We start from the raw sequence: 24,497 nt of genomic DNA on the forward strand, positions 1-24,497 counted from the left end.
CACTTGTCGATCCCACTCTTGAATCGCAAAGAGCTTTTAGGGCATTCACCAAACTGCAAGTTCAGAGTGGCTGTGGGGCAGTGAATGTGAGACTTTATGAATGAAGTGGAAGCGAGGTCCTAAAGGATCTTGGAGACCATGCCAGAGAGTTTGGATTTCATCCCCAGGACTGTGCAGCAGGTCACGGAAAACTCTTACAGGAACTTGAGTCAAGGAGTGACCCGATACTCTTTAAACTATAGAAAAATGACAGTAACTACAGTGTGGATTATGGATTGGAGCAAGTGGTTACTGGAGGCAAGGAGTCCAAGCAGGTGAGGGATGAAAGATGGCTCATATGCACCTGTGTGCTGTATTGGTGCCTACGGCAGGTGTCCATACTGACTGATCAGTACCTATGCCATGCCCGCTGATAAGTGTTTTTAAATGACTCCTGCAAATTAGGAGGAAGTCGCAATAATCCTGGTAAGAGTGACATACCTGACCTAAGGATTGCCAATAGAGATGGAAAGTAGAGGAAAGATTTGAGAGTGAGCTTTGCAGTTTGACAGGACCTACAGACTGATTAGATGTGGGAATGAGGGAGAAGAGGGGGCTGGTATTAAGTCCCAGTCTGCTGGTTAGACAATTGGATTCTGTGATAACGTTAACCGAAATAGGGAATAAAGAGGAACAGGTTGCGGGGAATGCGAAGATATCATGATTTTAAATTGGGGCACAACTGCCCCAGTTCCTTTTTTCTTTCCTGGTTAGCTGAAGACTGTTTGCCAGCAGTTGATTTAAGGACTCAGGAGAATTATTACTTTGGTTCATGCATATTTAAAAAAATGGTTGCTCTGTTTCTATTTGAATGGCTGTTCAGTTGGGTATAAAATTTCTGGGGTTACACTGCATATCTCTGAGAACATCATACAAGGGTTTGTTTTAAAGCTAGCTCCCAGTATTGAATGTTGCTATGGGGATGTCTGCAGTCATGCCTTCCCTTTTCATTCCTCTCTTTAATTTCCCTTATATAAGCAAGGAAATCCCATAATTGGTGAAGTCCAGACACTTCTGACCGTGAGAAGGGGCACAGTAAATAATTATGCCTGGAAAACAGATGCAAACTGGCAGTTGGTCTCACTCTTGATATTTTTATCTGCCTGCCTAAAAGTGCCTTTCTCTGTACGTGAAGTCCAGTGATTTGTCTTAGTGTTGATAGCTATGTGTAATTTTTTCCCCCTTGGGATACGGCATTCCCTTTCAAGGTGTAGCTTCCAGGCTTCTTTCATTTTTGGAAACTTTCCTTTATGGGGCGCCTGGGTGGCGCAGTCGGTTAAGCGTCCGACTTCAGCCAGGTCACGATCTCGCGGTCCGTGAGTTCGAGCCCCGCGTCAGGCTCTGGGCTGATGGCTCGGAGCCTGGAGCCTGTTTCCGATTCTGTGTCTCCCTCTCTCTCTGCCCCTCCCCCGTTCATGCTCTGTCTCTCTCTGTCCCAAAAATAAATAAACGTTGGAAACTTTCCTTTAATTGTAACATAAAATACATTCCTTGTTCCTTCATTGCAGTCTGTCTTGCTAGAGACTCCAGCTATTGATAAGTTGGATCTCTAGTGTCCATCATTCATATCTATCATGGTCTCTCTAGCCACCCTTGACTCTTAGTGTACCTGTATATTGCCATTCGTATGCTTGTCTTCTTCTCTACTCCCTCAAATGTGGCCTTAATTTTTCAGATGCTTCTATTTTTTCCTTCACTTTTTCATCAGCTGTACCAGCTTATACCCCATTGCTTTCTATTGTGTTGCTTGTTTACATTGAGCTATTGTATCTCTGCTTTGAGCTATTGTTTCATAGAGAAATTATTTTATTATTATTATTATGGCAATGAGCTTGATCAGAATTACCATCAGGTTTGTGAAAACTTTTCTTTTTTTTTTTTCTGGTGAGTGTTGTCATCACCTACCTTTTTTTTTTTTTTATTTTCTCTCCTGGTGTATGTATATAAATCATGTTTTGATACCTTCTTCATAATACTCATTTTTTATTTTTAATTTTTTTTTCAACGTTTATTTATTTTTGGGACAGAGAGAGACAGAGCATGAACGGGGGAGGGGCAGAGAGAGAGGGAGACACAGAATCGGAAACAGGCTCCAGGCTCTGAGCCATCAGCCCAGAGCCCGACGCGGGGCTCGAACTCACGGACCGCGAGATCGTGACCTGGCTGAAGTCGGACGCTTAACCGACTGCGCCACCCAGGCGCCCCTAATACTCATTTTTTTTTTAAAAAAAAAGTTAATGTTTATTTTTGAGAGAGAGACAGAGCATGAGTAGCAGAGGGGCAGAGAGAGACGGAGACACAGAATCCGGAGCAGGCTCCAGGCTCTGCGCTGTCAGCACAGAGTGCAATGTGGGGCTCAGACTCACAAACCTCGAGATCATGACCTGAGCCGAAGTCGGATGCTTAACCAACTGAGCCACCCAGGTGCCCAATAATACTCGTCTTTAAAGTGAGTTTTTTCTGTATCAGCTAGTTGCCAGAAGTTTGAAAGGGAAGGGTCTAGGACCATGTACAGGCTAGCAGGAATTCTTATTTCAGAGGGAGGTGGGGTGTGTGTGTGTGTGTGTGTACAAGAGAAGAGAGAGAGAAAGAGAGAGATGCTTGTTTTAGCTTTTACTTCCTCTTGGGCAAGGTAAAACAGCACTTGTGCTATTTCTCACAGTGGCTGCTACTCTTCCTCACTGACTACTTCATATGTCCATGGCTTCCTTGCGCCCTTCCCACATCAGTCTTACCTAGTGTGCTTTATGCCTCTGCCAAATGGGGTCCAGAGGTGTGTCTGCCATCAGACTATATGTTACTTCCAGTCGTTTCAACAGAAGACCATTGGTTTGGACCTTAGGATCATCACACCTCATCCTGCCAGCTTTGTCTGTAGCAGCTGAAGCATCTTTTCTCAGTCTCTACACATTCCTGTTTGACTCTCAATGCCATTGCCATGCCTTCCTCACAAATCGTGATTTGGGGTCACCGATTTTCCTAATTTCATCCAAGATGAAATTCATGCCTCTCTTTCGCATTTCCCTATTTTCTATTGAGTGATTCTGAGTGGGAATTGATGGGAAAGGTCTTATGATAGTGTGTTAATCTGATGGCTTCGTATTCTCCGAACCATAGTAATTCAAGAAAAAGGGATTGCTGGGTAGTGCTACGAACCCCTCCATTCTACCTTTGACCTTGTAGATTCCCCTTGCTAACCAGCTCCTGTGGCCCAGGCCGATGGCTACATTCTTCACCTTCTCCCCTGGATGATTTCAAATAGTCAAATACAAATAATAAGATACAAGTAATTCCCAAAACTACTACTGGAATTTGTTTCAATGAAAAAATATACAAAAAGGGACCCATGGCCTGAATGTTGGAAATATGTTGAAATGGCACATCAGTGCTTTTGGTTATTTCCCTATAGCTGATCCCACTTGGAACAGTAAAATTCTGTTTTCCATAAATTATTTAATTATATGCACAGAACATGGTATGATAAAATGGAAATGGCTAGAAAGCAGAGATCTGGATTCAAATTCTATCATCCTTAGCTACGCAATCTTTATTAAATCACTGCATTAAATCGTTATCTCCTCAAATGCAAACCAAAAACAACTATATGTATATATGTATACACATGTATTCACATGTATATCATACGTATACGTATACATATATATGGTTGTCCTTGGTTTGCACTTGAGGAGACAAGACTCAATGCAGTGATTTACGCAAGATTACATCAATAAAAATATACATGGCTAAGGAGTATATATACATATACATATATACACATATATACATATGTATGTATGTATCATTGTTATGGTTAAATAGCAACACCTACATACGTCAAAGAACATAAGCTCCGTGAGTGTTGAATTTTTGTTTTTGGTCTTCACTGCTCTGTTCCCAACACCTAGAATAGTACTGGGCACAGTGTAGGCATGCAACAAAAAATTAACAATTAAATGAATATGTGAAATGCCTGCCTTCCGTAGAGACTCAGTAAATTTGACAATAGCTCCAGCAGGGTTTTTGAGGCCCCCAGGCTCACTCTCCCACTTGCCAGTGTGTGAGACCTTGTAGTCTCTGGTTTATCATCTTTGAAAGAACAGGACTACTACAACTGCTCCTGCCTTGGGGTCAGTTAATATCTCCTTCTTATGGTCCCAGGTCCCAGGTGCCTCTCAAATAGGTGCTCAGAAGGGAAGGAGTCAGAGCACAAGGCTCAGTCCGGTCTGTTCGGTGGATTGAAGAGTGAACAGCACTGGGACCATTATTTGGTCATGATGCCCTTTGAACCGATAGCAAAAGTCAAGGAGGGATAATCGACCCCAGGCCAGGAAAGAGTTCTCTAGCGCTCTGCATACCTGGAAGTGGTCCACTCAAGAGAAGCCACAGTTCCAGTTCTTTGTAAGTGATCATAAGACTGAAAGATGTGTCCTTAACACCGTCTGTGTTTTCTTCCTTTAAAAACGAAGAAGAATTTTTTTTTTTTTTTTATCATAGACCAGAACATCTGGTGCATCATGAACAAAACTTCTGAGGACAAAGCAAGCATTGTTTTTAATTCCAGAGTTTTGCAAGTTCCAAGAGTTTGAACCCATGAAAAATTTCTTGTAAGACAGAAATGAGACCGAAATGACTTGTAATATCAAATCCAAATATTTGCCATTTTGGAACTGAGCAAAAGCAGAATAGTTGCATAGAACTCTAAGTGCCTCAAAGATTGTGACTTAATAATTGTGAAATATTATGGTCATTAAATATTACTAGCACTAACTGGTAACAATAACAGTGATAATCACCAATACAGCGAAAATGCTCAACTTCCGGTCTGCGTCCTATGGAGGAACAGAAAGAGTGTGAGCGCAGGAAATTCACAGACCTGAGTTCAAGTCCCACCTCCAGCTTTCACTTATAACTGTATAACTGTCAGAAAGTTACCTTTAGGAGCCGTCATTTTCCCATCTGTAAAACTGGTGACAAGAAGACCTCTGTGCCAAGATTCTTTTCCTGCCAAGACTGTCGTGAGGTTGAAAGAAAATAAAGAATGTGAAAGTGGCCGACACAGTTACGTGTTCAACACTATACATTTTTTTCTTTCTTTCTCCTCAGCCTTAGATAAAAATTAACATGTGTTGATCTGGAAAACCACCCATCAGCTCTTTTCTTACAACTCCTCCCTGCCAGCATGGAAAAGAGGCTTATTAATTAGTCCGTGTTTGTGAAACTCTTGGAAGATGAAAAGCACTGGGTGTGGAACAACACCATTTACATCACAATACATGAGTTGGCGGCTCCTTCAACTGGATCTGCTTACAATGTAAGGGAGTCCTAATAGAAGTGCTCCAGTCTTTCAAAAATCAGTGTGGGAGTCTTTGGAAAAGCCGTGGGTCTGCAGGCTGCACTACAGCCTGTTCTGAGCAGTAGGCAGGCAATTTGGGGCAGGCAATATTATAGATAATCCTCTAATAGCCAGGGCAATGGGAAACCAATAAAAGGAGGTCAAAAGTTGATCTGATTGAAATCTACAAATCACCCGTAAGTCCCCTTTAGTGACAACTTTTACCAACAAGAAGGATAGCTGGCCCATTTTGGTTTCACATTTTCTCCTTGCCCTTGTAGATCTTGGAATATAGAAAAAGATCGATTCTAAATGGATAAAGGCAGTATTCCTCAAGCCAGGGTTCATACGTCCCTGGGGGAGGAGCATGATGTTCTATGGGAGGACTTGGGGCTTGTGGGTCTCACACTGGTCTCTAATATTTCGTTCCCCTCTGCTTCTGGTCACATAGAAAGATCGCGGTGTTCCATGTTGTTTCAGCAAAACACCACCATCCATCACTGTAAATTCATGTTGTGAATATCCAATTGATTGATTTTGTGATTTTGATGGCCTTTGTGAATTATTTTTATTTAAAACAAGCATATATGAAAGCATAAGTATTCAATCTTAGAGTTTAGTTCTGTGCAAATTTTACAATTTTAGTATACGTAACTTAAGAAACACTGTAGCCTCTTAAAGATTTTTTTTCCGAAACACATTACTCAAATTTGAGAAGCCTATGGCAATGAGAAAGAGGAGGAAAAGGTCTGGTATTCTACAGATTGGGTCATCATTCCTTGAATTATCAAGACTTGGCTGAATGTTAATTCCTGTGTTCTGTAATTCAGCATCAATAAAAGAAATCTCCATGTATTATTCCAGTATTTCATTTTTGCCTCTGAATTATGTTCATATCCACAAATCTCAGCCAAGGACCTATTGAATAATTGTCCCCACATGTAACATTTTCCTGGTCATGTTTTCCTTGCCTTGGTTCTATGAAATATAGAAATGTGTTTCTAATTATTAGCAAAACCACCTGGTAACTGCACTGTATCATCTCAATAATATGACTCATTTGTACAGTGTGGCAGAACTCAGAGTCATCTTTGACACCATCCGACAAAAATTAGTTACCAAAATGACCTCACGTAGCACAGGCTCACCTATAACCAAGGTGATCATCCTTTGTAGGGCACATATCAGGACTTGGGATTTGACAAGCAGAGATGTATCTGAAACGGGTTGTCGTGGAAAATCCAGGATGTACAGAGTTCTACGGTATAAGCCATGAAAATCACCTACCACGTGATGCAGTGCAGGTGAAAGCTTCACTTTCTTATTTTTGAAAACTGAAAGCCACAGGTTCTTGTCTTCACCGTCCTTATGTATGTGTGGGCTGAGACCCAAGAATCTATCACTTCCCTGGGTTCACTAAGGTGGGCAAGAGGTGAGAACAGAAATCAAACCAGCTCTTCTGGGAAACGTACCCTGACTTTGCAAGGAAACCAGAAAGAAATCTCTTCCTGTATAATAAGCCTTGTAAAAATTGGTCCTTTCTTCAGGCTTAGCAGGGTTGGCATAGCGATGGTAGAGAAGGCAGTGTGCCCAGAAGCTTGGGGAAATGCTCACGCCTCAGGCTAAACTTCTCTTCTACGTTGAATCATATTGTACCGGCCAAAGGACCCAAGGTTGTAAGCAGATGCGAATTTGCATAGCATATAGTTTTCATTCTGGTTACTGTTGTCTTTCCTTAATTGTTTGACTGCACTTTGGGTTAAGGAGGAATGTCAGAGAGTGGAAGAAAAGAGAAAATGAAGACAGAACACAGTATGTATTTGATCTTTTTTTTTTTTTATTGAGGGATAGTTGACATACAACATTTTGTTGGCTTCGGGTGTACAACATAATGATTCGATATTTGTATATATTATGAAGTGATCACCACAGTGAGTCTAGTCAACATCTGTCACCACACAGAGTTACAAAAATTTTTTTCTTGTGATGAGAACTTTTAAGATTTACTCTTAGCGACTTTGAAATATGCCATACGATACCCATTTGATCTTAAAATAAGAACAGAGGAAGAATTTTCTAGCATGGCGGGTTTGGCTGGCATGGAACAGAGTGCCATGCTGGAGAAAAGTTCAGTTAAGTAAATTCTCAGAGGCAATAGGCACAAGCAGGAGAAGTCCCACTGAGGTTCTGTCCTGTAGGACACATTTCGACGTGGGGAATGAAGAGAGGGCTGTCCCTTCGTGGGAGCACAAGATATACGATTGATGGCATCCATTCTTCAGAAAGGACAGCAGAACGTGGAGCCTCACCTTGACATTCATCAGCATGGCAGAAGAGAAGGAGCCTATGGGAAAGGCAGCAGGTGCAGGAAGCAGGGAAGGAGCAAAGGAGGTGCAAAGCCGTAGGCAAAATTCTTCAGGTCCCTCATACAGGTGCCGGGTTCTTTCTGCCTAACAGAGGACTGTGTTGGCAATAGAAAGACAAGAGGGGATACATCTGGGAAGGGTGCTTTCCCCAACACGCTCTAGCCTAGTTTTCTAACAACCAAAGACTTCGACAGCTGTAACCAAGAAATCTACCGAAATATGCCAATGCCCTTTTGTGGTGTCCTTTCTGAAGCGCCAGTGGAAATACCAGGTGAAAATGCTTGAGGATTCTCTCACTTCCCAGCCAAGCTTCCTGCATTCAGGACCTTCACAAGGCTTTTCTTCAACCTGGCCAGGTTTAGTCATGTGCGTGTGATGCGGTATCAGGCTCTCTAACACACATACGACATGTGACATCTAAAGAGGGCAGCTGGGCTGCAAGGGAAGGACTTAGAATCGGGAGGACGGTTCGCAAATCTGTTTGCCTATGGATTGAATATGTCAGTTCTCGGCCTCTCTGGGACTCTACTGTGTTCTGCAAAATGGACCAACTCCTCCTTACTTTGTGCGGTTGTGATAAGAATCACATATGACTCCTGTGAATGCCCCTAGCACAGAGCAGAACTCAGTGCTCTTGAACATGAATCAAGGAATGGGCTCATGTTACAGAGTGACTTTTTCAATTCTGGTATATTGATAAGTAACAGATCATCAGTAAGCAATTAGAGAAAAGCCTTGCTAAAAATGGTTGGATTTGAAGATTGAAAGAATTAGGCTAGAGGTAGCTTGGTCCCTTTCCCTCTCACAACCTTGATGGCAAAGAAAGAGACAGAGATAAATCTGAGAGAAAAAGTGTGTAAAGACCTTGGGGTGATGGAACTGTTCTCAAATTAGGTTGTGGTGATAGGGGCCCAACTTTAGTAAATACATAGACTAAAATGATCGAGCTGTACACTTAGTGGCTGTGTGTATCAATTCGGCTGGGCTACACTACCTATTTATCCAACCAAACACTTACCGAGGTGTTGCTGTGAAGGTATTTTATGGATGTGGTTAACATCTACCATCAGTTAAGAGGACTTCCTTGTGATAATATGGATGGGCCTTGTGAAACCCATTGAAAAGCCTTAATAAGAGCAAACACCAAAGATTCCAGGAAAAGAAATTCTGCCTCGATATTGTGACACCGAACTTCTGCTTGTTTCCAGCCTGCTGGGCTGCCCTGGAAGATTCAGACTTGCCAGCCCCCACAATTGTATGAGTCGACTCCTTAAAATAAACGTCTCCCTCTCTCTCCATATACGTATTAGTGATGTGCTTCCGGAGAACCCTGATGAAAAGTAGACTTAACGCAAGTCGATTTTATTGTATGTGAATTCTCTCTCAATAAAGTGCTTATTTCTAAACTACATACTGTGGGATTCCATTTTTATAAAATTCTAGAAACAGCAAACTGATCTATAGAGACAGGAAGCGGACCAGGGGTTGCTGGGGGTTGAGGGGAAGATTATAGAGGAACATGGGGAAGCTTTGGAGGGTCATAGAGATATTCACTAGCTTGACTGCGGTAATGGTTATGTGAGTATTTACATATGTCAAAACTCGTCAGAGAGCACGCTTTACGTTTTCATAGTCTCTTTTTTCTTTTTCTTAAAACAGACTCTTTAAAAATTTTTTTTTGAAGTTTATTTCGAGAGAGAGCGGGGGAGGAGCAGAGAGAGAGAGAGAGAGGGAAAAAGAGATCCTAAGCAGGCTCCACACTATTAGCATGGAGCCCAGTGCAGGGCTCGAACCCACAGACCGCATGATCATGACCTGAGCCAAAACCAGGAGTAAGACAGCTTAACCGATTGAGTCACCCAGGCACCCCGTACGTAGAGTTTACTGTATGTCAATTATATACTTCATAAGATGGTTTAAAAGAGAGAGAGAAAGATGAAGAGACACAAAGAGACACAGAAAGATAAATCCAAGGGAAGAAGTGTCTAAGCCTTAGAGCGGCCTACATGCCTGTTTTGTTCTCTCTTCCTCCTGCTCCCCACTTTGCTATCCTTAGGCTGTACAAATAAATAACACAGGCAATGGAAACGAGCACTTCTCTCCCACTCTCAAGAATGCTGGAGGCATCCCATTCCCCTTCTAATTCAGGCGAAGATGCCAGAAAGGGCTGCTCCCTGAACGCACAGTGAGCCCATCCATGACAGGAAATGAAGTAGAAAAAATGTCAGAGTGCTGTCTGCTATGATCAGAAAGACTGTTGATAAAGGTGAAGGCTGTTGTCCACCGGGGAATCCATTTTTATCTTAGAACCCACATTTTGTCCAAAAGGAGTGGAAGACAGCAACTGCCTCCTCACCACGGCCATGGGACGGCCAGCCAGACAGCACAGAGCTTCCAGAATCGACTGAGTTGAGACACTACAGGGTTCAGGAAACAGAAAGAGCTGTTTCCCTCTCCCCGAGAGGGGGAAGCAACGAGCAGTTTGTGGAGCGCATGGGGATTGACCACGCTTCTGCTCAGACAGGGCCTTGAGCAAGGGACGCTGGCAGAGGCTGAGGAAGAGTAGCCAGGTATGTCCCCTGATAGACAAGGACAGGGAACTGCGGCGACTCTAACTCGGGAAGATAAATCTGGTCACGACCAGCACAGAGATCCCCTTATCTGCACTTGCTAAGCATTTTGGTGATGAGGAAGTAAAACTCAATAGGACTTAGTATCACAAGCCGCCGGGAGATGTTTACAGCCTTCGACTCTGAGTCTACTCAACTGTGTGGCTTCAGCCATTCCCAGCGACACCTTTCTTGTCCACGTGACGTCTGGGGTTTAAAACCACTCACGAGCTTTTTGTAGGTACTACAGAACCATTTCAGGCAAGATTCTGGTGCCCAGAGGAAGCCAACAGGGAGACTGAGCAAGCTCCCAGGGCAGCCTGGTGCTCTCTGGGTGGGCTTCTCTCTCTGGGTGGCTCGCAGATACCTGGGGGCTTGAGCTGTGTTTTTGGAATGCACAAACCCTGGGATTACTTGAGACTTCAGGACGCCTGGGGGTGGTCTAGCTCCAGGAGGATGTTGACTGCGTGAAAGGGACAGAACTGGGAGCAGGAATGGAGAACCCAGAGACCAAGATTCATGTGCAAGTGACCTTGTTCATGAGCATTTTGTCCATGGAAAAGTGACTCGGTCTTTCTGAGCACGTTTTATCCTCTGTAAAATGGGCCCAAAGAACAAGCTCACGTGAGTGTCGGAAGGATTAAATGAGATAATATGCTAGTACATGTGGAAGTGTTACTAACATAATCTGGGAGGTGAGTGCAAATGTTCTGGGGACGCCCAGGTGAGGAGACGCCCCATGTTTTCCTAGGGGCTTCATTACCTCCGGAGCTTCATTACCTGAGGGAGGAGCTCGTTTATGGACACACAACTCCAAGACGCCCAGGTCAGGCGGGAAAAGCCTGAACCACGGCCAGGGGGTGGAGGAGGGGGCACGGAGGGATGGGGGGCAGCTGGCAGCAGAGATCCAGCTCCGTCTTAGGAAAGGTGTCGCAGAAGAGGTCGCTGGGCGCACTGCTGTTGCTTTCGAGGACCATGGGCCTGTTTTATTTTCATCCACGAGAAGGCAGTAGTAATTTTTAGCGTTTAAAATGTTTCACTCCAAGGACAAAAAAAAAAAAAATCAGTGCAAGAAGCTTTCACTACCTAGTCTCTGATCCCCCTGGCAAGCCTGTAATGGACTGTGGCTACCCACATCTGAGAGGTGGCATAACTGAGGCCAGGAAAGGTTAGGGGCCCTGCCTGACGTTGAGCAGCTGGGCAGTGGCAAAGCCCTGCCTTCAATTCTCCTGATTTCCCATTTGAATGTTAAAATAATACAAGCAAGATGTTATAGGTGTTTGGAATGTAGAAATCTTTTAAAATAAGATTATTGTTTTCCTGTCCGAGATTCAAGCTGGGCCTCTGACCTGAGGCGAGAATGGGGAGAACTTGGAAAGGCTTGGGAAGGACGCGGCCAAAATGAACAAAAGCTCGGGGGAGAGGCAAGAAAACTCTTCCTGACAGGGAAAAATTAAAGAATTTGTTCACTAGATGGTAGGTTCCAACGGGGCCAGGAACGGTGTCATATAACTTTGCTTTAGTGGCCGGCCTCCTCCTCTCCCTCCGAGGCTCCCAGCTGGGGATGCAATGTATCCTGGTTGATCTATGGATCACTCTGGTCTGCACAAGGAAAGGCCAAGGGGGTGGAATTCATTACAACCTCCAAGAACCATGCCTAAAGGACTCAGAGGGGAGTGGTGATGAAGGAGGGTTTATGCTTCATCGTGTCACAACAAGAAGGAAAGTTCTAGAATGCGTCTGAAAACGAATTTTCCTTTTTCCTCTGAACTGGGTGTGAAACACTCGAACGCACCACCAAGGGTACAAGGCCTCTCTCTCTGTAGACCTTGAAGAGAGTGTTCAAGTGCCAGAGGTTTGAATGCGCCGGTCCTAGAGGTGACCTCGCCGTGTGTCGCACAGTCTGGAAAGCCAGCGGGGTACCCCCACTCTGCCCGTATCAAAAGGCTAATTCCGACATGACTTTGCAGGCCAAAATGACTTCTCCACCCATGGCAAGTCTGACCAACACCCAGAGGATTCCAGCGACGTGGCTCAGCCACCAGGAAGACCAGGAAGAGATTTTTCAATATCATCTGAGGCTTTGTGGGAGAGCGAATGTCGAGCCCATAATAGATGCTTTCTGATCCTCCTCACACTGTGTCTGGCTCTCCTAAGTATTGGTCTTATTACGTTTTTAAAAATAGCTCTGAAGTAATTTGTGTGCCGAACGGGCTACAGGATAAAAAAAAACCCACCTGAATAAATTCTCCTTGTGCCTATCGGCCAGAGACCAGGAACCGCGGCCACAGTTTCCTCGGAGCTAATTTTCAGCATTAGGGTTTATCAGAACCTAAATTCTGTTCTAATAAACGGTGAAACAGCAGCCACTCTTTCAGCCACTTATTTGGGCGACCTGGGAATTGGCAGACGAGTTAAAAATTTCCACTGGTGACAACACACAGCTGTTGAGGTGCAAAGATCTGAGACTCTAATCAGACCAGGTTATATAAGTAGCACTGTCTCATTATCTCTGCTTGGGGGATAGGGTGCGCGGGGCAGCTGGGGCCGAGCGCCGTGTCGACAGAATAGCTAATGGGAAGTTGACACACAAAGATATCAAGTTAGAAGAGAAGACGTGGGCAACCTATGCCCCCCTCGCAACCTTGAAGAGGAATACAGAGCGGGGGCGGCCACTTCCCAGCTCTTTTTGCATGAGGCGCTATCAACAGCAAATGTATTTATTCTGTGTTCATGAGAAATGACAGCCGGGGGCCTCCCGGTGGCACACGTGGCAGGGTTCTCCCACGAGCTTCCTTTCCCCTCATATTCTGATGAAAACTGCAAATGTAGAGCCAGAAATGCTCAGAGGGGGAAACCGTCCCGAGTGCCGTACACGGAGTAGGGAGTCCGTAAGTGGTGGCCAGGCACTCTGCTAACACGCAACAGGCAGAGGCGCGCTTTCATTTTATTTATTTTAATTTTTTTTTAACGTTTATTCATTTTTTCGGAGAGAGAGACACAGACAGTGCGAGTGGGGGAGGTGCAGAGAGAGGGAGACACAGAATCCAAAGCAGGCTCCAGGATCTGAGCTGTCAGCATAGCGCCTGATGCGGGGCTCGAACTCACGGTCCCTGAGATCATGACCTGAGCTGAATTCTGACACGTAACTGACTGAGCTACCCAGAATGCCCCTATTTGATTTATTTCTTAATGTTTATTTATTTATTTTGAGAGAGAGCATGCACATGAGAAAGAGAGAGAGAGACAAGAGACAGAGAGACAGAGAGAGACAGAGAAAGAATGAGAGAGAAAATCCCAAGCAGCCATGAGATCATGACCTGAGCTGAAACCAAGAGTCGGACGCTCAACCGACTGAACAGCCAGCAGTGCCCTTTTAAATTCTGATTTGGGAAGCAGGTGATGCTTATCTTAGACCTAATAAAGGTAACAGTGGTCATTGGCCAAACTACGTAATGATCAGCAATTCACCAAATATGCTCACATCCGTTATCCACTTAACTTTTCAATACAACTTTGTATGGTAGCGGTACTTATCATTCACCCTTCAAATATGAGGTTTCTCCGGGGCTCTATAGACTAAACAAATACCTCTGTTCTTGCCCAAGTGCGGAACCTACAGAAGCCAGGCGAGCGAAGAGGAAAATGTCAGCTTTATTACTGCTAAAACTTACCAGGGAGAGCGGCTGACATATGCAATGAGTCTGTTAACATCCCCGCCCCTCTCCCCACAGGCACACACAACGGACATCAGCATAGACCAAGGGCAGCCCATTCAAGTACAAGTTTGGTCTTCACAGCAGATTCACTTACCACGAATCCAGGAGGAGGGGGAAGAGAGCACAACCCTCATGCTCAAAGGCTTTTGATAGATGAGCTCCATGCAACTGAGGCTGTCATTTCACGAGTGGATAACTCCCTCCTCCTTATGAGGTTGAGTGGGTGAGAGGGCAGGAGAGCCAGCAATATTGTTCATGGAAACACAAGGAGGGGAGGGGAAGGGATTTCTCCTGGTACATCCCAGCTCTTTTGTTCTAATGCCTGGAATTTAACCGCCAAGCACATGGTCATCACAGGTGTGGCTGTTTGTTCTGAGGGGCTTTATCTCACAGCCGTGTTGCTCCCACTCTACGAGGCCAGCCCCCCAGTCCTTGCCACGGCTCCTTTGGAAAATCCTCCTGGGATCGTAGATAGACAGTTTAGAATTTGCCTTCAGAAGACTCCGAACGAATCCAAAGACTACATGAACTTAACCAAGTGCAAAGGCACGCCTGATTCTGTGTTCCTCCCCCCAAAACTGTTCAGCCATGTTCTCTGATATGCCTTTCAGAGGTTCTGCAATGTGGTTAAGTAACAATATACTCAATTGTATAATGCCAGCAACATAGAGGGGACCAAATTGGAATCGAAACTCCTTCCCATTAGGAAATTCCAAGGGGTATATTGAAGTCCAAAAATTAAATAATACTCCTCTAAAGAAAGTCCAAAGACATTTCAGGCCAAAATAATTAAGGCCCAAAGTTAAATTTCTTTAACTTGTGGGGTTAAAAGTCCAAAGAAATTAAAGTTGAATTTGAATTTTTCTTTTTTCCTGTGACTTGATACACAGAGAAATTCATGTCCAAAATTTCATCTCAATTTCCAGCCCTGCTCAGTCTCAACCAGAGGGTCTTGGCCTTTACCAGCTGCAGACTGGGCTGTCTTCCATGGGAATGGGCGTGACTCCTGCACAGTCCCCCAGGAGCTCCATTTTTAAAGGGTTCAAAGAGTTAATGGAACACAGAAGATTATCATCACATCAGGCCCATATTCCACAAAATTTAGAACCACACGAAATCTCCAGCCACCTGAGAAGCTAACTTATCACAATTACTTTTTTCAGAACCCAGTATGTAATGTTGTCAGAGGCAAGCAGTGTTGGGAGAAGGAGAAAATCTGTGGGCTAACCCACAATATAGGTCCTGAAATCTAAAATCTTGGCCAGTGCTTATGTATTTTACAAACCAGAGCCAAACGGGGGCGAATTCTGGAAAGTGTGAATAAGCCATGGGAATCCAATTGGAGTTTTAATCCCTCCATGGTTCTCTCCCTCAGCTTCTAAGGGGATCCAAAGCAACACAGTCGGATGACTTCCGGGACATCAGACCTAGCCTCGCTTTATCTGTGCCCGGCCCAAGACACCTTCGTGTTCTGTACATCGTTGCTGACCACACAGTTTAAACTCTTGGCCTGCAGACTTGGCTGAGATCCATGGTCAAAGATGCAAGCACAGTTCTGCCTACTGATGCCTAGCAGGTGACAATACCTCATCGAGCCTGGGTGGTTGCAGGTGAAACGGCACCAGTCGCGTAGGCAGGTGGACTTTGCCAAGACCCCAGCAGCCTGCTTGCCCTGGCAGCCGGAGTTCGCTGAAGTCCACGTGTATTTAAAACAATAAAAAATAGCCATTTTCACATAGACAAAGCTGTCACGATAGGGTGACCACGTAAGTTAGTGTTTAAACCAGGACAGTTTTGAGAGTGAAAAGGAAAGAAATGTATAAATACTGTGAGACAAAAGGCATTCACTGTGCTGGGCAAATTGTGATGTATGGTAACTGGAGCCATAAGCTCAAGCGTCAGGCAAGGTGAAAGTCCTAATTCTCCAGGGAAGCCCCTCCAGGGGGGAACATGAGGACTAGGACATAGGTGTGTCCCCCAAAGGAAATGGAGTCTTGGATAGTTAAGTGATTTCCCTGGAGTTAACAGGCTTATGAGCGATGCAACCAGAAATGAATTCAGGTCTTCTGGATACGGAGCTACAGTTCTTTCACTACATCCCGGTGACCCCTCCCCTTTGGATTCTGCTCCCCACCTCCCCACCAGCCACAGCTCCGGGACTAATTTCTTACAATCCCCTTGTTTGGCCTCTTTTTTTGAAATCATGTTTTTTTTTTTTTTTCCTACTACATGAGTAATAAATGTTCACTGTAGAAAATTTGGAGACTGCTGACCAGTGTAAAGAAAAAAAAATAGTTATTTTACTGTTAAGGAATACGCCCTGTGATCATTTTCTCCAGATTTGTTTTCTGTGTGTGCATGTGTATTTGTGTGCGTGAGTGTGTGCAGTAATATTTTTGGGCTGTTCCCGATTCCTTCCCTCTTTCTTTTCAGTCCATCTCCCTTTTCCTTCTCTCCCTACTTGAAGCAGATAGAAAGCATGTTGCTCATTGCCTCAGGGGAGAAATGAACAGGCAAAAAGCAGAAAATAAAGAGAATTTGGTTTCCAAAAGCCCAAGCCCATCAAGGATATTATTCTAGTAACCTCTGAGGCAAATCACAGTTTTTCTCTCCTTTCCAAAGTTTATACTTCATATTTCTTTCTGTTGATGTCCTGTTGACTAAGGGTTCCAGGAAAATATTAACTAACAAGTTGTGATGATAGCAAGCTCACATGCCTAGGTCTGACTTTTATATCCAGGTTTCCCAATTAAATGTGATATTGGCCAATTTGACATAAATATGCTTTTTCTGGTTAAGGAAGTCTCCTTTCTTGCTGAGAAGTTTCATTTGAAATTTTTTTCTTAAAAATCAAGAATGACATTGGAAATCACCAACGTATTTTGGCATCTAGTAAGATAATCATGTGACTCATCCTTTATTTACAAAACTAATGAATTATATGAATAGATGTTCTATCATCAAGCCATTTTTGCATTCCTGATTCTGCTGTGTTCTTTATTTAAACTAAGCTGCTGTGTTTGATTTGTGGACAAGGCCAAAGGAAGATTGGCTTTTATTTTTCAGTTTTCAAAGTGCCAAGTTTGTGTTCTTGAGGGATACATAGAACCATGAAATAAATTAGAAAATTTTCATTATTTTCTAGTTTATGTAACAGGAATTATTTTTCTTGAAAAAAATTTAAAATTTGTTCATAAAAACTTGTGGGTTTGGAGCTGCAATTAGAGATAATATTCTGACAGCTTTTTCTGTTTTACTCATCATTATTGATTAATTAAGGAGTTTTATTTCATCACTTGTCAATTTTATCACTTTAAATTTTCCTACATATGTGACCATTGCATTGAGAATTTTAAATTGAATGAATACCATAGAATTGCATACAGTTCCTACTGGATTTTTCTTATGGTCTAATTTAGTTCATCCTTTTGTTAGACTTTTAGTAATTTGGTACTTGATTATTTTTTGCAAAGAATCAGTTCTTAGCTTTACTAATCCTCTATTTAAATTTCAGGGTACTTTTATTAAGTTTCTCTTATTTCTTTCCTTTTGGGGATGGTGTAGTGGGGATGTTTCCTGTTTTAACTTAAGTGAAGTTTATTTACCTTTTCACTTATTAGAAACAAAATGATTTAATGTTATTTAATTTCTCTCCAAGGACAGATCTGGTTCCAACCCACTGGTTTTAACTTGTATTTTTCTGATCCATGGAGTCATAATAACTATTGTTTTTGTCTACTGAACTTGCTTCTCCCAGGTTTAGCTAAAGCCTTAGTGAGATCCCATGAGCTCCCAGTGTGAGAGTCTACAACAGCCTTCCGTGGCTTTCCTGAGACACCTTGGCTCAGCTTGTCTTTCAATTCTTTGTGTTACATCAGGATCCTCTCAATACATCCTTCTATCTTGTATAATGTGATCAGTTTTGTTGCTTAATGATGGAACTGATATAATATTCTTAATTTTGGATTTGCATTGTTTTTTGCAAGATTGGTACTGAATAGCTATTTTATTTTATTTTATTTTATTTATTTTATTTTATTTTATTTTATTTTATTTTATTTTATTATTTTTTTATTTTAGAGAGAGGGAGTGAGCATGAGGAAGGGAGAGGGGCAGAGAAAGGGAAGGAGAGAGAGAGAGGGAGAGAAAATCCCAAACAGGCTCCATGTTCAGCATGGAATCCAACTCAAAGCTCTATCCCATGACCCTGAGATCATGACCTGAGCCGAAATCAAGAATCAGATGCTCAGGGCGCCTGGGTGGCTCAGTTGGTTGAGCGTCTGACTTCTGTTCAGGTCATGATCTCATGGTTTGTGAGTTTGAGCCCCGCATCAGGCTCTGTGCTGACAGCATGGAGCCTGGAGCCTGCTTCAGATTCTGTGTCTCCTACTCTCTCTTCTCTCTGTCTCTGTCTCTCTCTCTCAAAAATAAATAAACATTAAAAAAAAGAATCAGATGCTCAACTAACTGAGCCACCCAGGTGCCCTAAAGGTATGATTTAGTGTGCATTCTAATTCCTAAGCAGTGGGGACTTTTATTTCATAATTTCGTCCTTAATTTCTATGCTTCCTTTGCATTATTTCAGAATGCAGACTGTACATTTTCTGATTTCCGGTGTTATTGACATGTTTTCTTTGTGGTCTAACATATGACCGCATTTATTTTTTATAAAAAAAGTAGTTCAGGATACTGGAGAAAAAGATGAAGCTTTGGGGTAGAAAGATATCTATTAATCAATGTTATTACATTATTGAGATTCTCCAGCCTTATGTATCCCTTACTAACCATTTATATCAAGGACTGAGAGGATTGTGCCCCCAAATTGTACTCAGCTTCCTTTTTTTTATATATAGGTTAATTTAAAGATTCATATTTTTCCCCCAGTGCTGTTGAAATGTAAATGACACGCAGAATTGGATGTCTGTTAAGGTGTAGGGGGGCTTGATCGACATATATTGTAAAGTGATTATCACAACAAATTTAGTTAACACCCACCATCTCATATAGATACGAAAAAAAAAAGAAAAATATTTTTTTCCTTGTGATGAGAATTCTTAGGATTTACCCTCTTAACCACTGTCCCATAGATCACATAGCAGTGTTCGCTACAGTCAGCTTGCTGTACGTGACATTCCCAGAACTTCTTTATCTTATGCCTGGAAGTTTGTGCCCTTTGACCACCCTCATCTAATTACCCCACACCACACCCCACTCCCCACCTCTGGTAACACAAGGCTGATTTATTTTTATATGAGTTTTTCTTCTTACTTCACATGTAAATGAGGTCATATAGTATTCATCTTCACCCACTCAGTAGGTTGTCTTTTCATCTTGTTGATGGCTTCCAAAATATGTTGTTGTGGCAGATACCAAAGAGTTGGCTGCCTATGTTTTCTTCTAGAAGTTTTATTGTTTGTCATCTCTTGTCTTTTCCGTGATGGCCATTCTAACAGGCTTGAGATGATATCTCATCTCAAGATGAGGTTTTGATTTGTATTTCCCTAACGATGAGTGATGTTGAACATCTTTTTGTGTGCCTGTTGGCCATTCATATATTTCCAGAAAAATGTCTATTTATGACAAGTACGGTGTTTGAGTTCTCTATAGACTTGAGATATTAACCCCTTATCAGATATATGATTCACAAATATTTTTCCCATTCCATAGGATGTATTTTCATTGTATCGATCACTTCTTTTGCTGTACAGAAACTTTTTAGTTTGATGTAGTCACAACTTGTCTATTTTTTATCTTATTGCCTGTATTTAGGTGTCATATCCAAAAACTTACTGCCAAGACCCGTGTCCAAAAGCTATTTACTTTCATGCTTTCTTCTAGGAATTTTATGGTTTCCAGTCTCATGTTAAGAATTTAATCCATTTTGACGTAATTTTTTTAAGTGGTGTAATATAGGGGGTCTAGCTTCATTCTTTTCCATGTGAATATCCAATTTTCCCCACACCATTTGTTGAAATGTGTTTTCTCCATTCTTGGTCAGTTTCCTTTCTGGTGCTGTCATTTTCCGCAAAAGATAAGAGCTCTGTTGTTTTATTGGAATAAATCCATTTACCATCAGTGCTGGCTTTGGACTTGAGGTACTTGGCTATTTTGGGTACTGACCATCACTGAGACACAGTGGCTGCCTTTGCAGCCACTCTTTCCTCCTAAGAGCTGAGGGATATTCGTAGGGTCCCAAATCTCTGCCTACTCTTTGGGCAGTAAATTTCAAGGATGTTCATGTTATCTCTCTGTTTTGGTTCCATTCTCTGTGCATCTGGCACAAACCTCCAAAGCTTAAGGAAGCTGGATTGTTTCTTTCCCAACATCTAGAAATCCTGGTTTCTTCTACTTTCTCTTGTCATTTCCGTTAAAAATGGAAGAAAGAGGGGCGCCTGGGTGGCGCAGTCGGTTAAGCGTCCGACTTCAGCCAGGTCACGATCTCGCGGTCCGTGAGTTCGAGCCCCGCGTCAGGCTCTGGGCTGATGGCTCAGAGCCTGGAGCCTGTTTCCGATTCTGTGTCTCCCTCTCTCTCTGCCCCTCCCCCGTTCATGCTCTGTCTCTCTCTGTCCCAATAAACGTTGGAAAAAAAAAAAATTAAAAAAAAAAATGGAAGAAAGATCAAATATCTGCGTTTCACTTGTTATTTTAGAAGTTCAAAATACTCTTTTCATATGCGGAAGATTAATCCATTTATGCTTAAAGGTATCAACAAAAGCCCTGTCTCATGTTTGATACACCACTTTTTATAGTTTGTGCCTTTTTGCAATTTTCTTTATTTAGCCGTATGCACCAGGTTTCCTTTTTCTCTCAGACTGAGAAGTTATTCACATCCTGTTATCAATTGTGCAACAGGTACACCAGTCTGAGGCTCTATCTACCTACCCTCCTAGCTAGCTATCATCTTTCCTATGACTACACGTTAAAGGTTTTTTTTGTTTTTTTTTGTTTTTGTTTTTGTTTTTCTTTATTCCCATTTGTTATCTTCTTCGGGACAATAGTTGCCATATGTCAAGTTTCCATGGTCTGACCTTCACATCTATACTTTCTTTCTCTCATTGCCTCTCTCTGTCCTTTGACTTCACTGTCTGCGAGAGTTTGGCAAACTTGTTGACTAGTTGAGAGACTTTATATTTTACAGAATCTGTGCATTCTCTGAAACCTTTTTTTCCTTGGTTACTTGTAAAATTGATTGTGATTCATTTTGACATAAAAAAATCCGTTTAAAGTATACAGTGTGGTGAGTTTTGGCACATCAACACCAGCCCAACTGAGATTAGAGTGTTTCCATCATCCCTAAACACATCCTCCACCCCTGACTGCAAGCATCTGCTCTGCTTTCTGAAAGCTCTGCTTTCTGCCTCCATAAATTAGTTTGCTTCTTGTAGAATTTCATATAAATGGAATTATATGGTATGTAATCTTTTGTATCTGTCTTTCTTCATCAAGCATAATGCTTTTGCAATTCATCCATGTTGTTGCATGTGTCAGTAGTTCATTCTTTTTTTATTGAGGAGTAGTATTCCGTTGTATGAATATACTATAAATTATTTACTCATCTACCTGTTGATAAATATTTATACTTTTTCTATTTTTTAGCTATTATGAGTAAAGCACCAAGACCATTCACATACATGACTTTCTGTGGACTGATGTTTTCATTTCTTTCGGGTGAACGACTAGGAAGGGAATTGTAAGCATATTGTTAGCATATGTCTTATTTTATCTCTAAGAAAGACTCAGTTGGGGGCGCCTGAGTGGCTCAGTCGGTTAAGCATCTGATTTCGGCTCAGGTCATGATCTCGCAGTTCGTGGGTTCGGGCCCCACATCGGGCTCTGCGCTGACAACTTGGAGCCTGGAGCCTGTTTTGGATTCTGTGCCTGCCTCTCTCTCTGCCCCTCCCCTGCTTGCACTCTCTCTGTCTCTCTGTCTCTCTGAAAAATAAACATTAAAAAAAAATTAAAAAGACTAAATTGTTTTCCAAAGTTACTGTGTCATTTTCACTCACACCAGCGATGCATGTGAGTTCCAGTTGCCCCACATCCTCACCAACAGTTGGTATTTTCAGATTTTCTGGTTCTGTCCATTATAATGGGTGTATAGCCTATCTCACTGTGGTTTTAATTTGCATTTTCCTGATGACTAATAATGTTAAGCATCTTTTGAGATCATTATAGACTTACACACAGTTGTGAAAAGTAGTAGAGAGACACCTCTTGCGACCCTTTACCCAGTCCCCCAGTGGTAACACCTTGCAAAACTATCAGTAGTACATTACAACCAGGATATTGACCTAAGTGCAGCCCACCCATCATATTCAGATTTTCCCAGTCCTATGTATACTCCTGTGTGTGTGTGTTTATATTCAGTTATCACTTGTGTAGATTCATGGATCCATAGTCAAGAAGCGGAATACTATGCTCCCTGTGTTGCCCTTTAATAACCACACCCACAGACCTTCCTTCCTCCACCCACACCCCGTCCCCACCCCCTGGCAATCACCGATCTGTTCTCCATCTTCAGGTTTTCATTTCAAAAATGTCATATAAATGGAATCATGTAGGATGTAATCTTTGAGGATTCCCCGCCCCCCCCCCCCACAGCATAATTCCCTTGAGATTCGTTCAAGTTGTCGCATGTATCAGTAGTTTGTTGCTTTTTCATTCTGAGTAGCATTCCATATACCAGTTTGTTTAACTATTCATTCACTGAAAGACATCCAGGTTGTTTCCACTTGGGGGCTGTTACGAATAAAGCCATGAACATTCACGGACAGGTTTTTGTGTGAACATAAATTTTCATTTCTCCGGGATAAATGCCCAGGAGTGCAATTGCTGGGTCATATGGTAATTGCATGCCTAGTACTATAAGAAACTGCCAAACCATCTTCCAAAGTGGCTGTACCATTTTACAATCTCATTAGCAAAATGTGAGTGATCCAGTTTCCCTGCCTCCTTGCCAGCATTTGGTCTTGTCACTGTTTTTTCTTTTAGCCATTCTGATAGGTGCATAGTGGTTTTCATGGTAGCTCTAATTCGCATTTCCCTAATTGCTGATGAAATTGAATATCTTGTCATGTGCTTTTTTGCCCTCTAAATATTTCACCTTCAGTGAAATGTTTCTTCATGAGTTGCTCATTTACTAATTGAATTTTTTTTTTTTGGTTTTTTACTCTAATGTTTGAGAATTCTTCATACATCCTAAATACTAGTTCTTGGTTGGATAAGAGATTTACAAATGTTTTTTTCCCAGTCTGTAGCTTGTCTTTTCTTCCTCTTAAGAGAGACTTTTGCAGAACAACAATTTTCATTTTAATGGGGTCCAATCTATCAGCTTCCCCTTCTATGGATTGTACTGTTTGTTTCAAGTCTAAGAACCGTTCACCTAATCTAGACCCTGAAGATTTTCTCCTAAAAGTTGTATATGATCCATTTGGAGTTAAGTTTTATAAAAGTGTGAGGCTTGTGTCTGGGGGCAAGGGTTATTTGGGTTTGGTGTGGGCTTGGGTTGGGTTTTTTGCATATGGATATACAACTGAAATGTCTTTTGAAGAGGTGAACTTTTGCATTTTTGTCAGATTTAATTTATCAATCTCTTTCAATTCTACAGATAGTGCTTTATGCATCTGGGCTAAGAAATCTTTGCCTACTCCAATGTTAAACGGTTGACTGTTGCAAAGATTTTCTTTTTTGTTTTCTTCTGGAACATTGAGTTTTAGATTTATATTTAAGTTATGATCTATTTCAGGTTATATTGGCGTTTGGTCTGAAACAAGGGTAAAAGGTTTTTTGTTTTTATTTTTAGTCTCCTAAGGTTATCCATTGTGCCAAAACCATTTGTTGAAAAGATTATCCCTTCCACATTGGGTTGGTTTTTTTTTGTTTTTGTTTTTTGGCATTTGTATCAAAATCAGTTGAGCATATTTTTGGTGGGGGCCTATTTCTTTTATTATGTTTCATCAATCTATATATGTACCTTCATGCCAATACCACACTGATTTTAAGAGCTTTATAGTAGATTTTGAAATCAGTCTTTCAACTTTGTTCTTTTTCAAAAAAAATTTTTGGTTATTTTAGATCTTTGTATTTTCCTATAAATTTTAGAATTAGCTTGTCAATTTCTACCAAAGAGCCTTTTGAGATTTTGATTGTGTTGACTCTATGGGTTAATTTAGGACGAATGACTTTCTTAATAGTGAGTCTTCTGACAAATAAACATACTATCCCTCACATAGCATATGTTTAGGTATTTTTTTTTTCCAACGTTTTTATTTATTTTTGGGACAGAGAGAGACAGAGCATGAACGGGGGAGGGGCAGAGAGAGAGGGAGACACAGAATCGGAAACAGGCTCCAGGCTCCGAGCCATCAGCCCAGAGCCCGACGCGGGGCTCGAACTCACGGACCGCGAGATCGTGACCTGGCTGAAGTCG

The sequence above is a fragment of the Lynx canadensis genome, chromosome B1 (genome assembly GCF_007474595.2).
Source record: "Lynx canadensis isolate LIC74 chromosome B1, mLynCan4.pri.v2, whole genome shotgun sequence".
In the NCBI taxonomy this organism is placed as follows: domain Eukaryota; kingdom Metazoa; phylum Chordata; class Mammalia; order Carnivora; family Felidae; genus Lynx; species Lynx canadensis.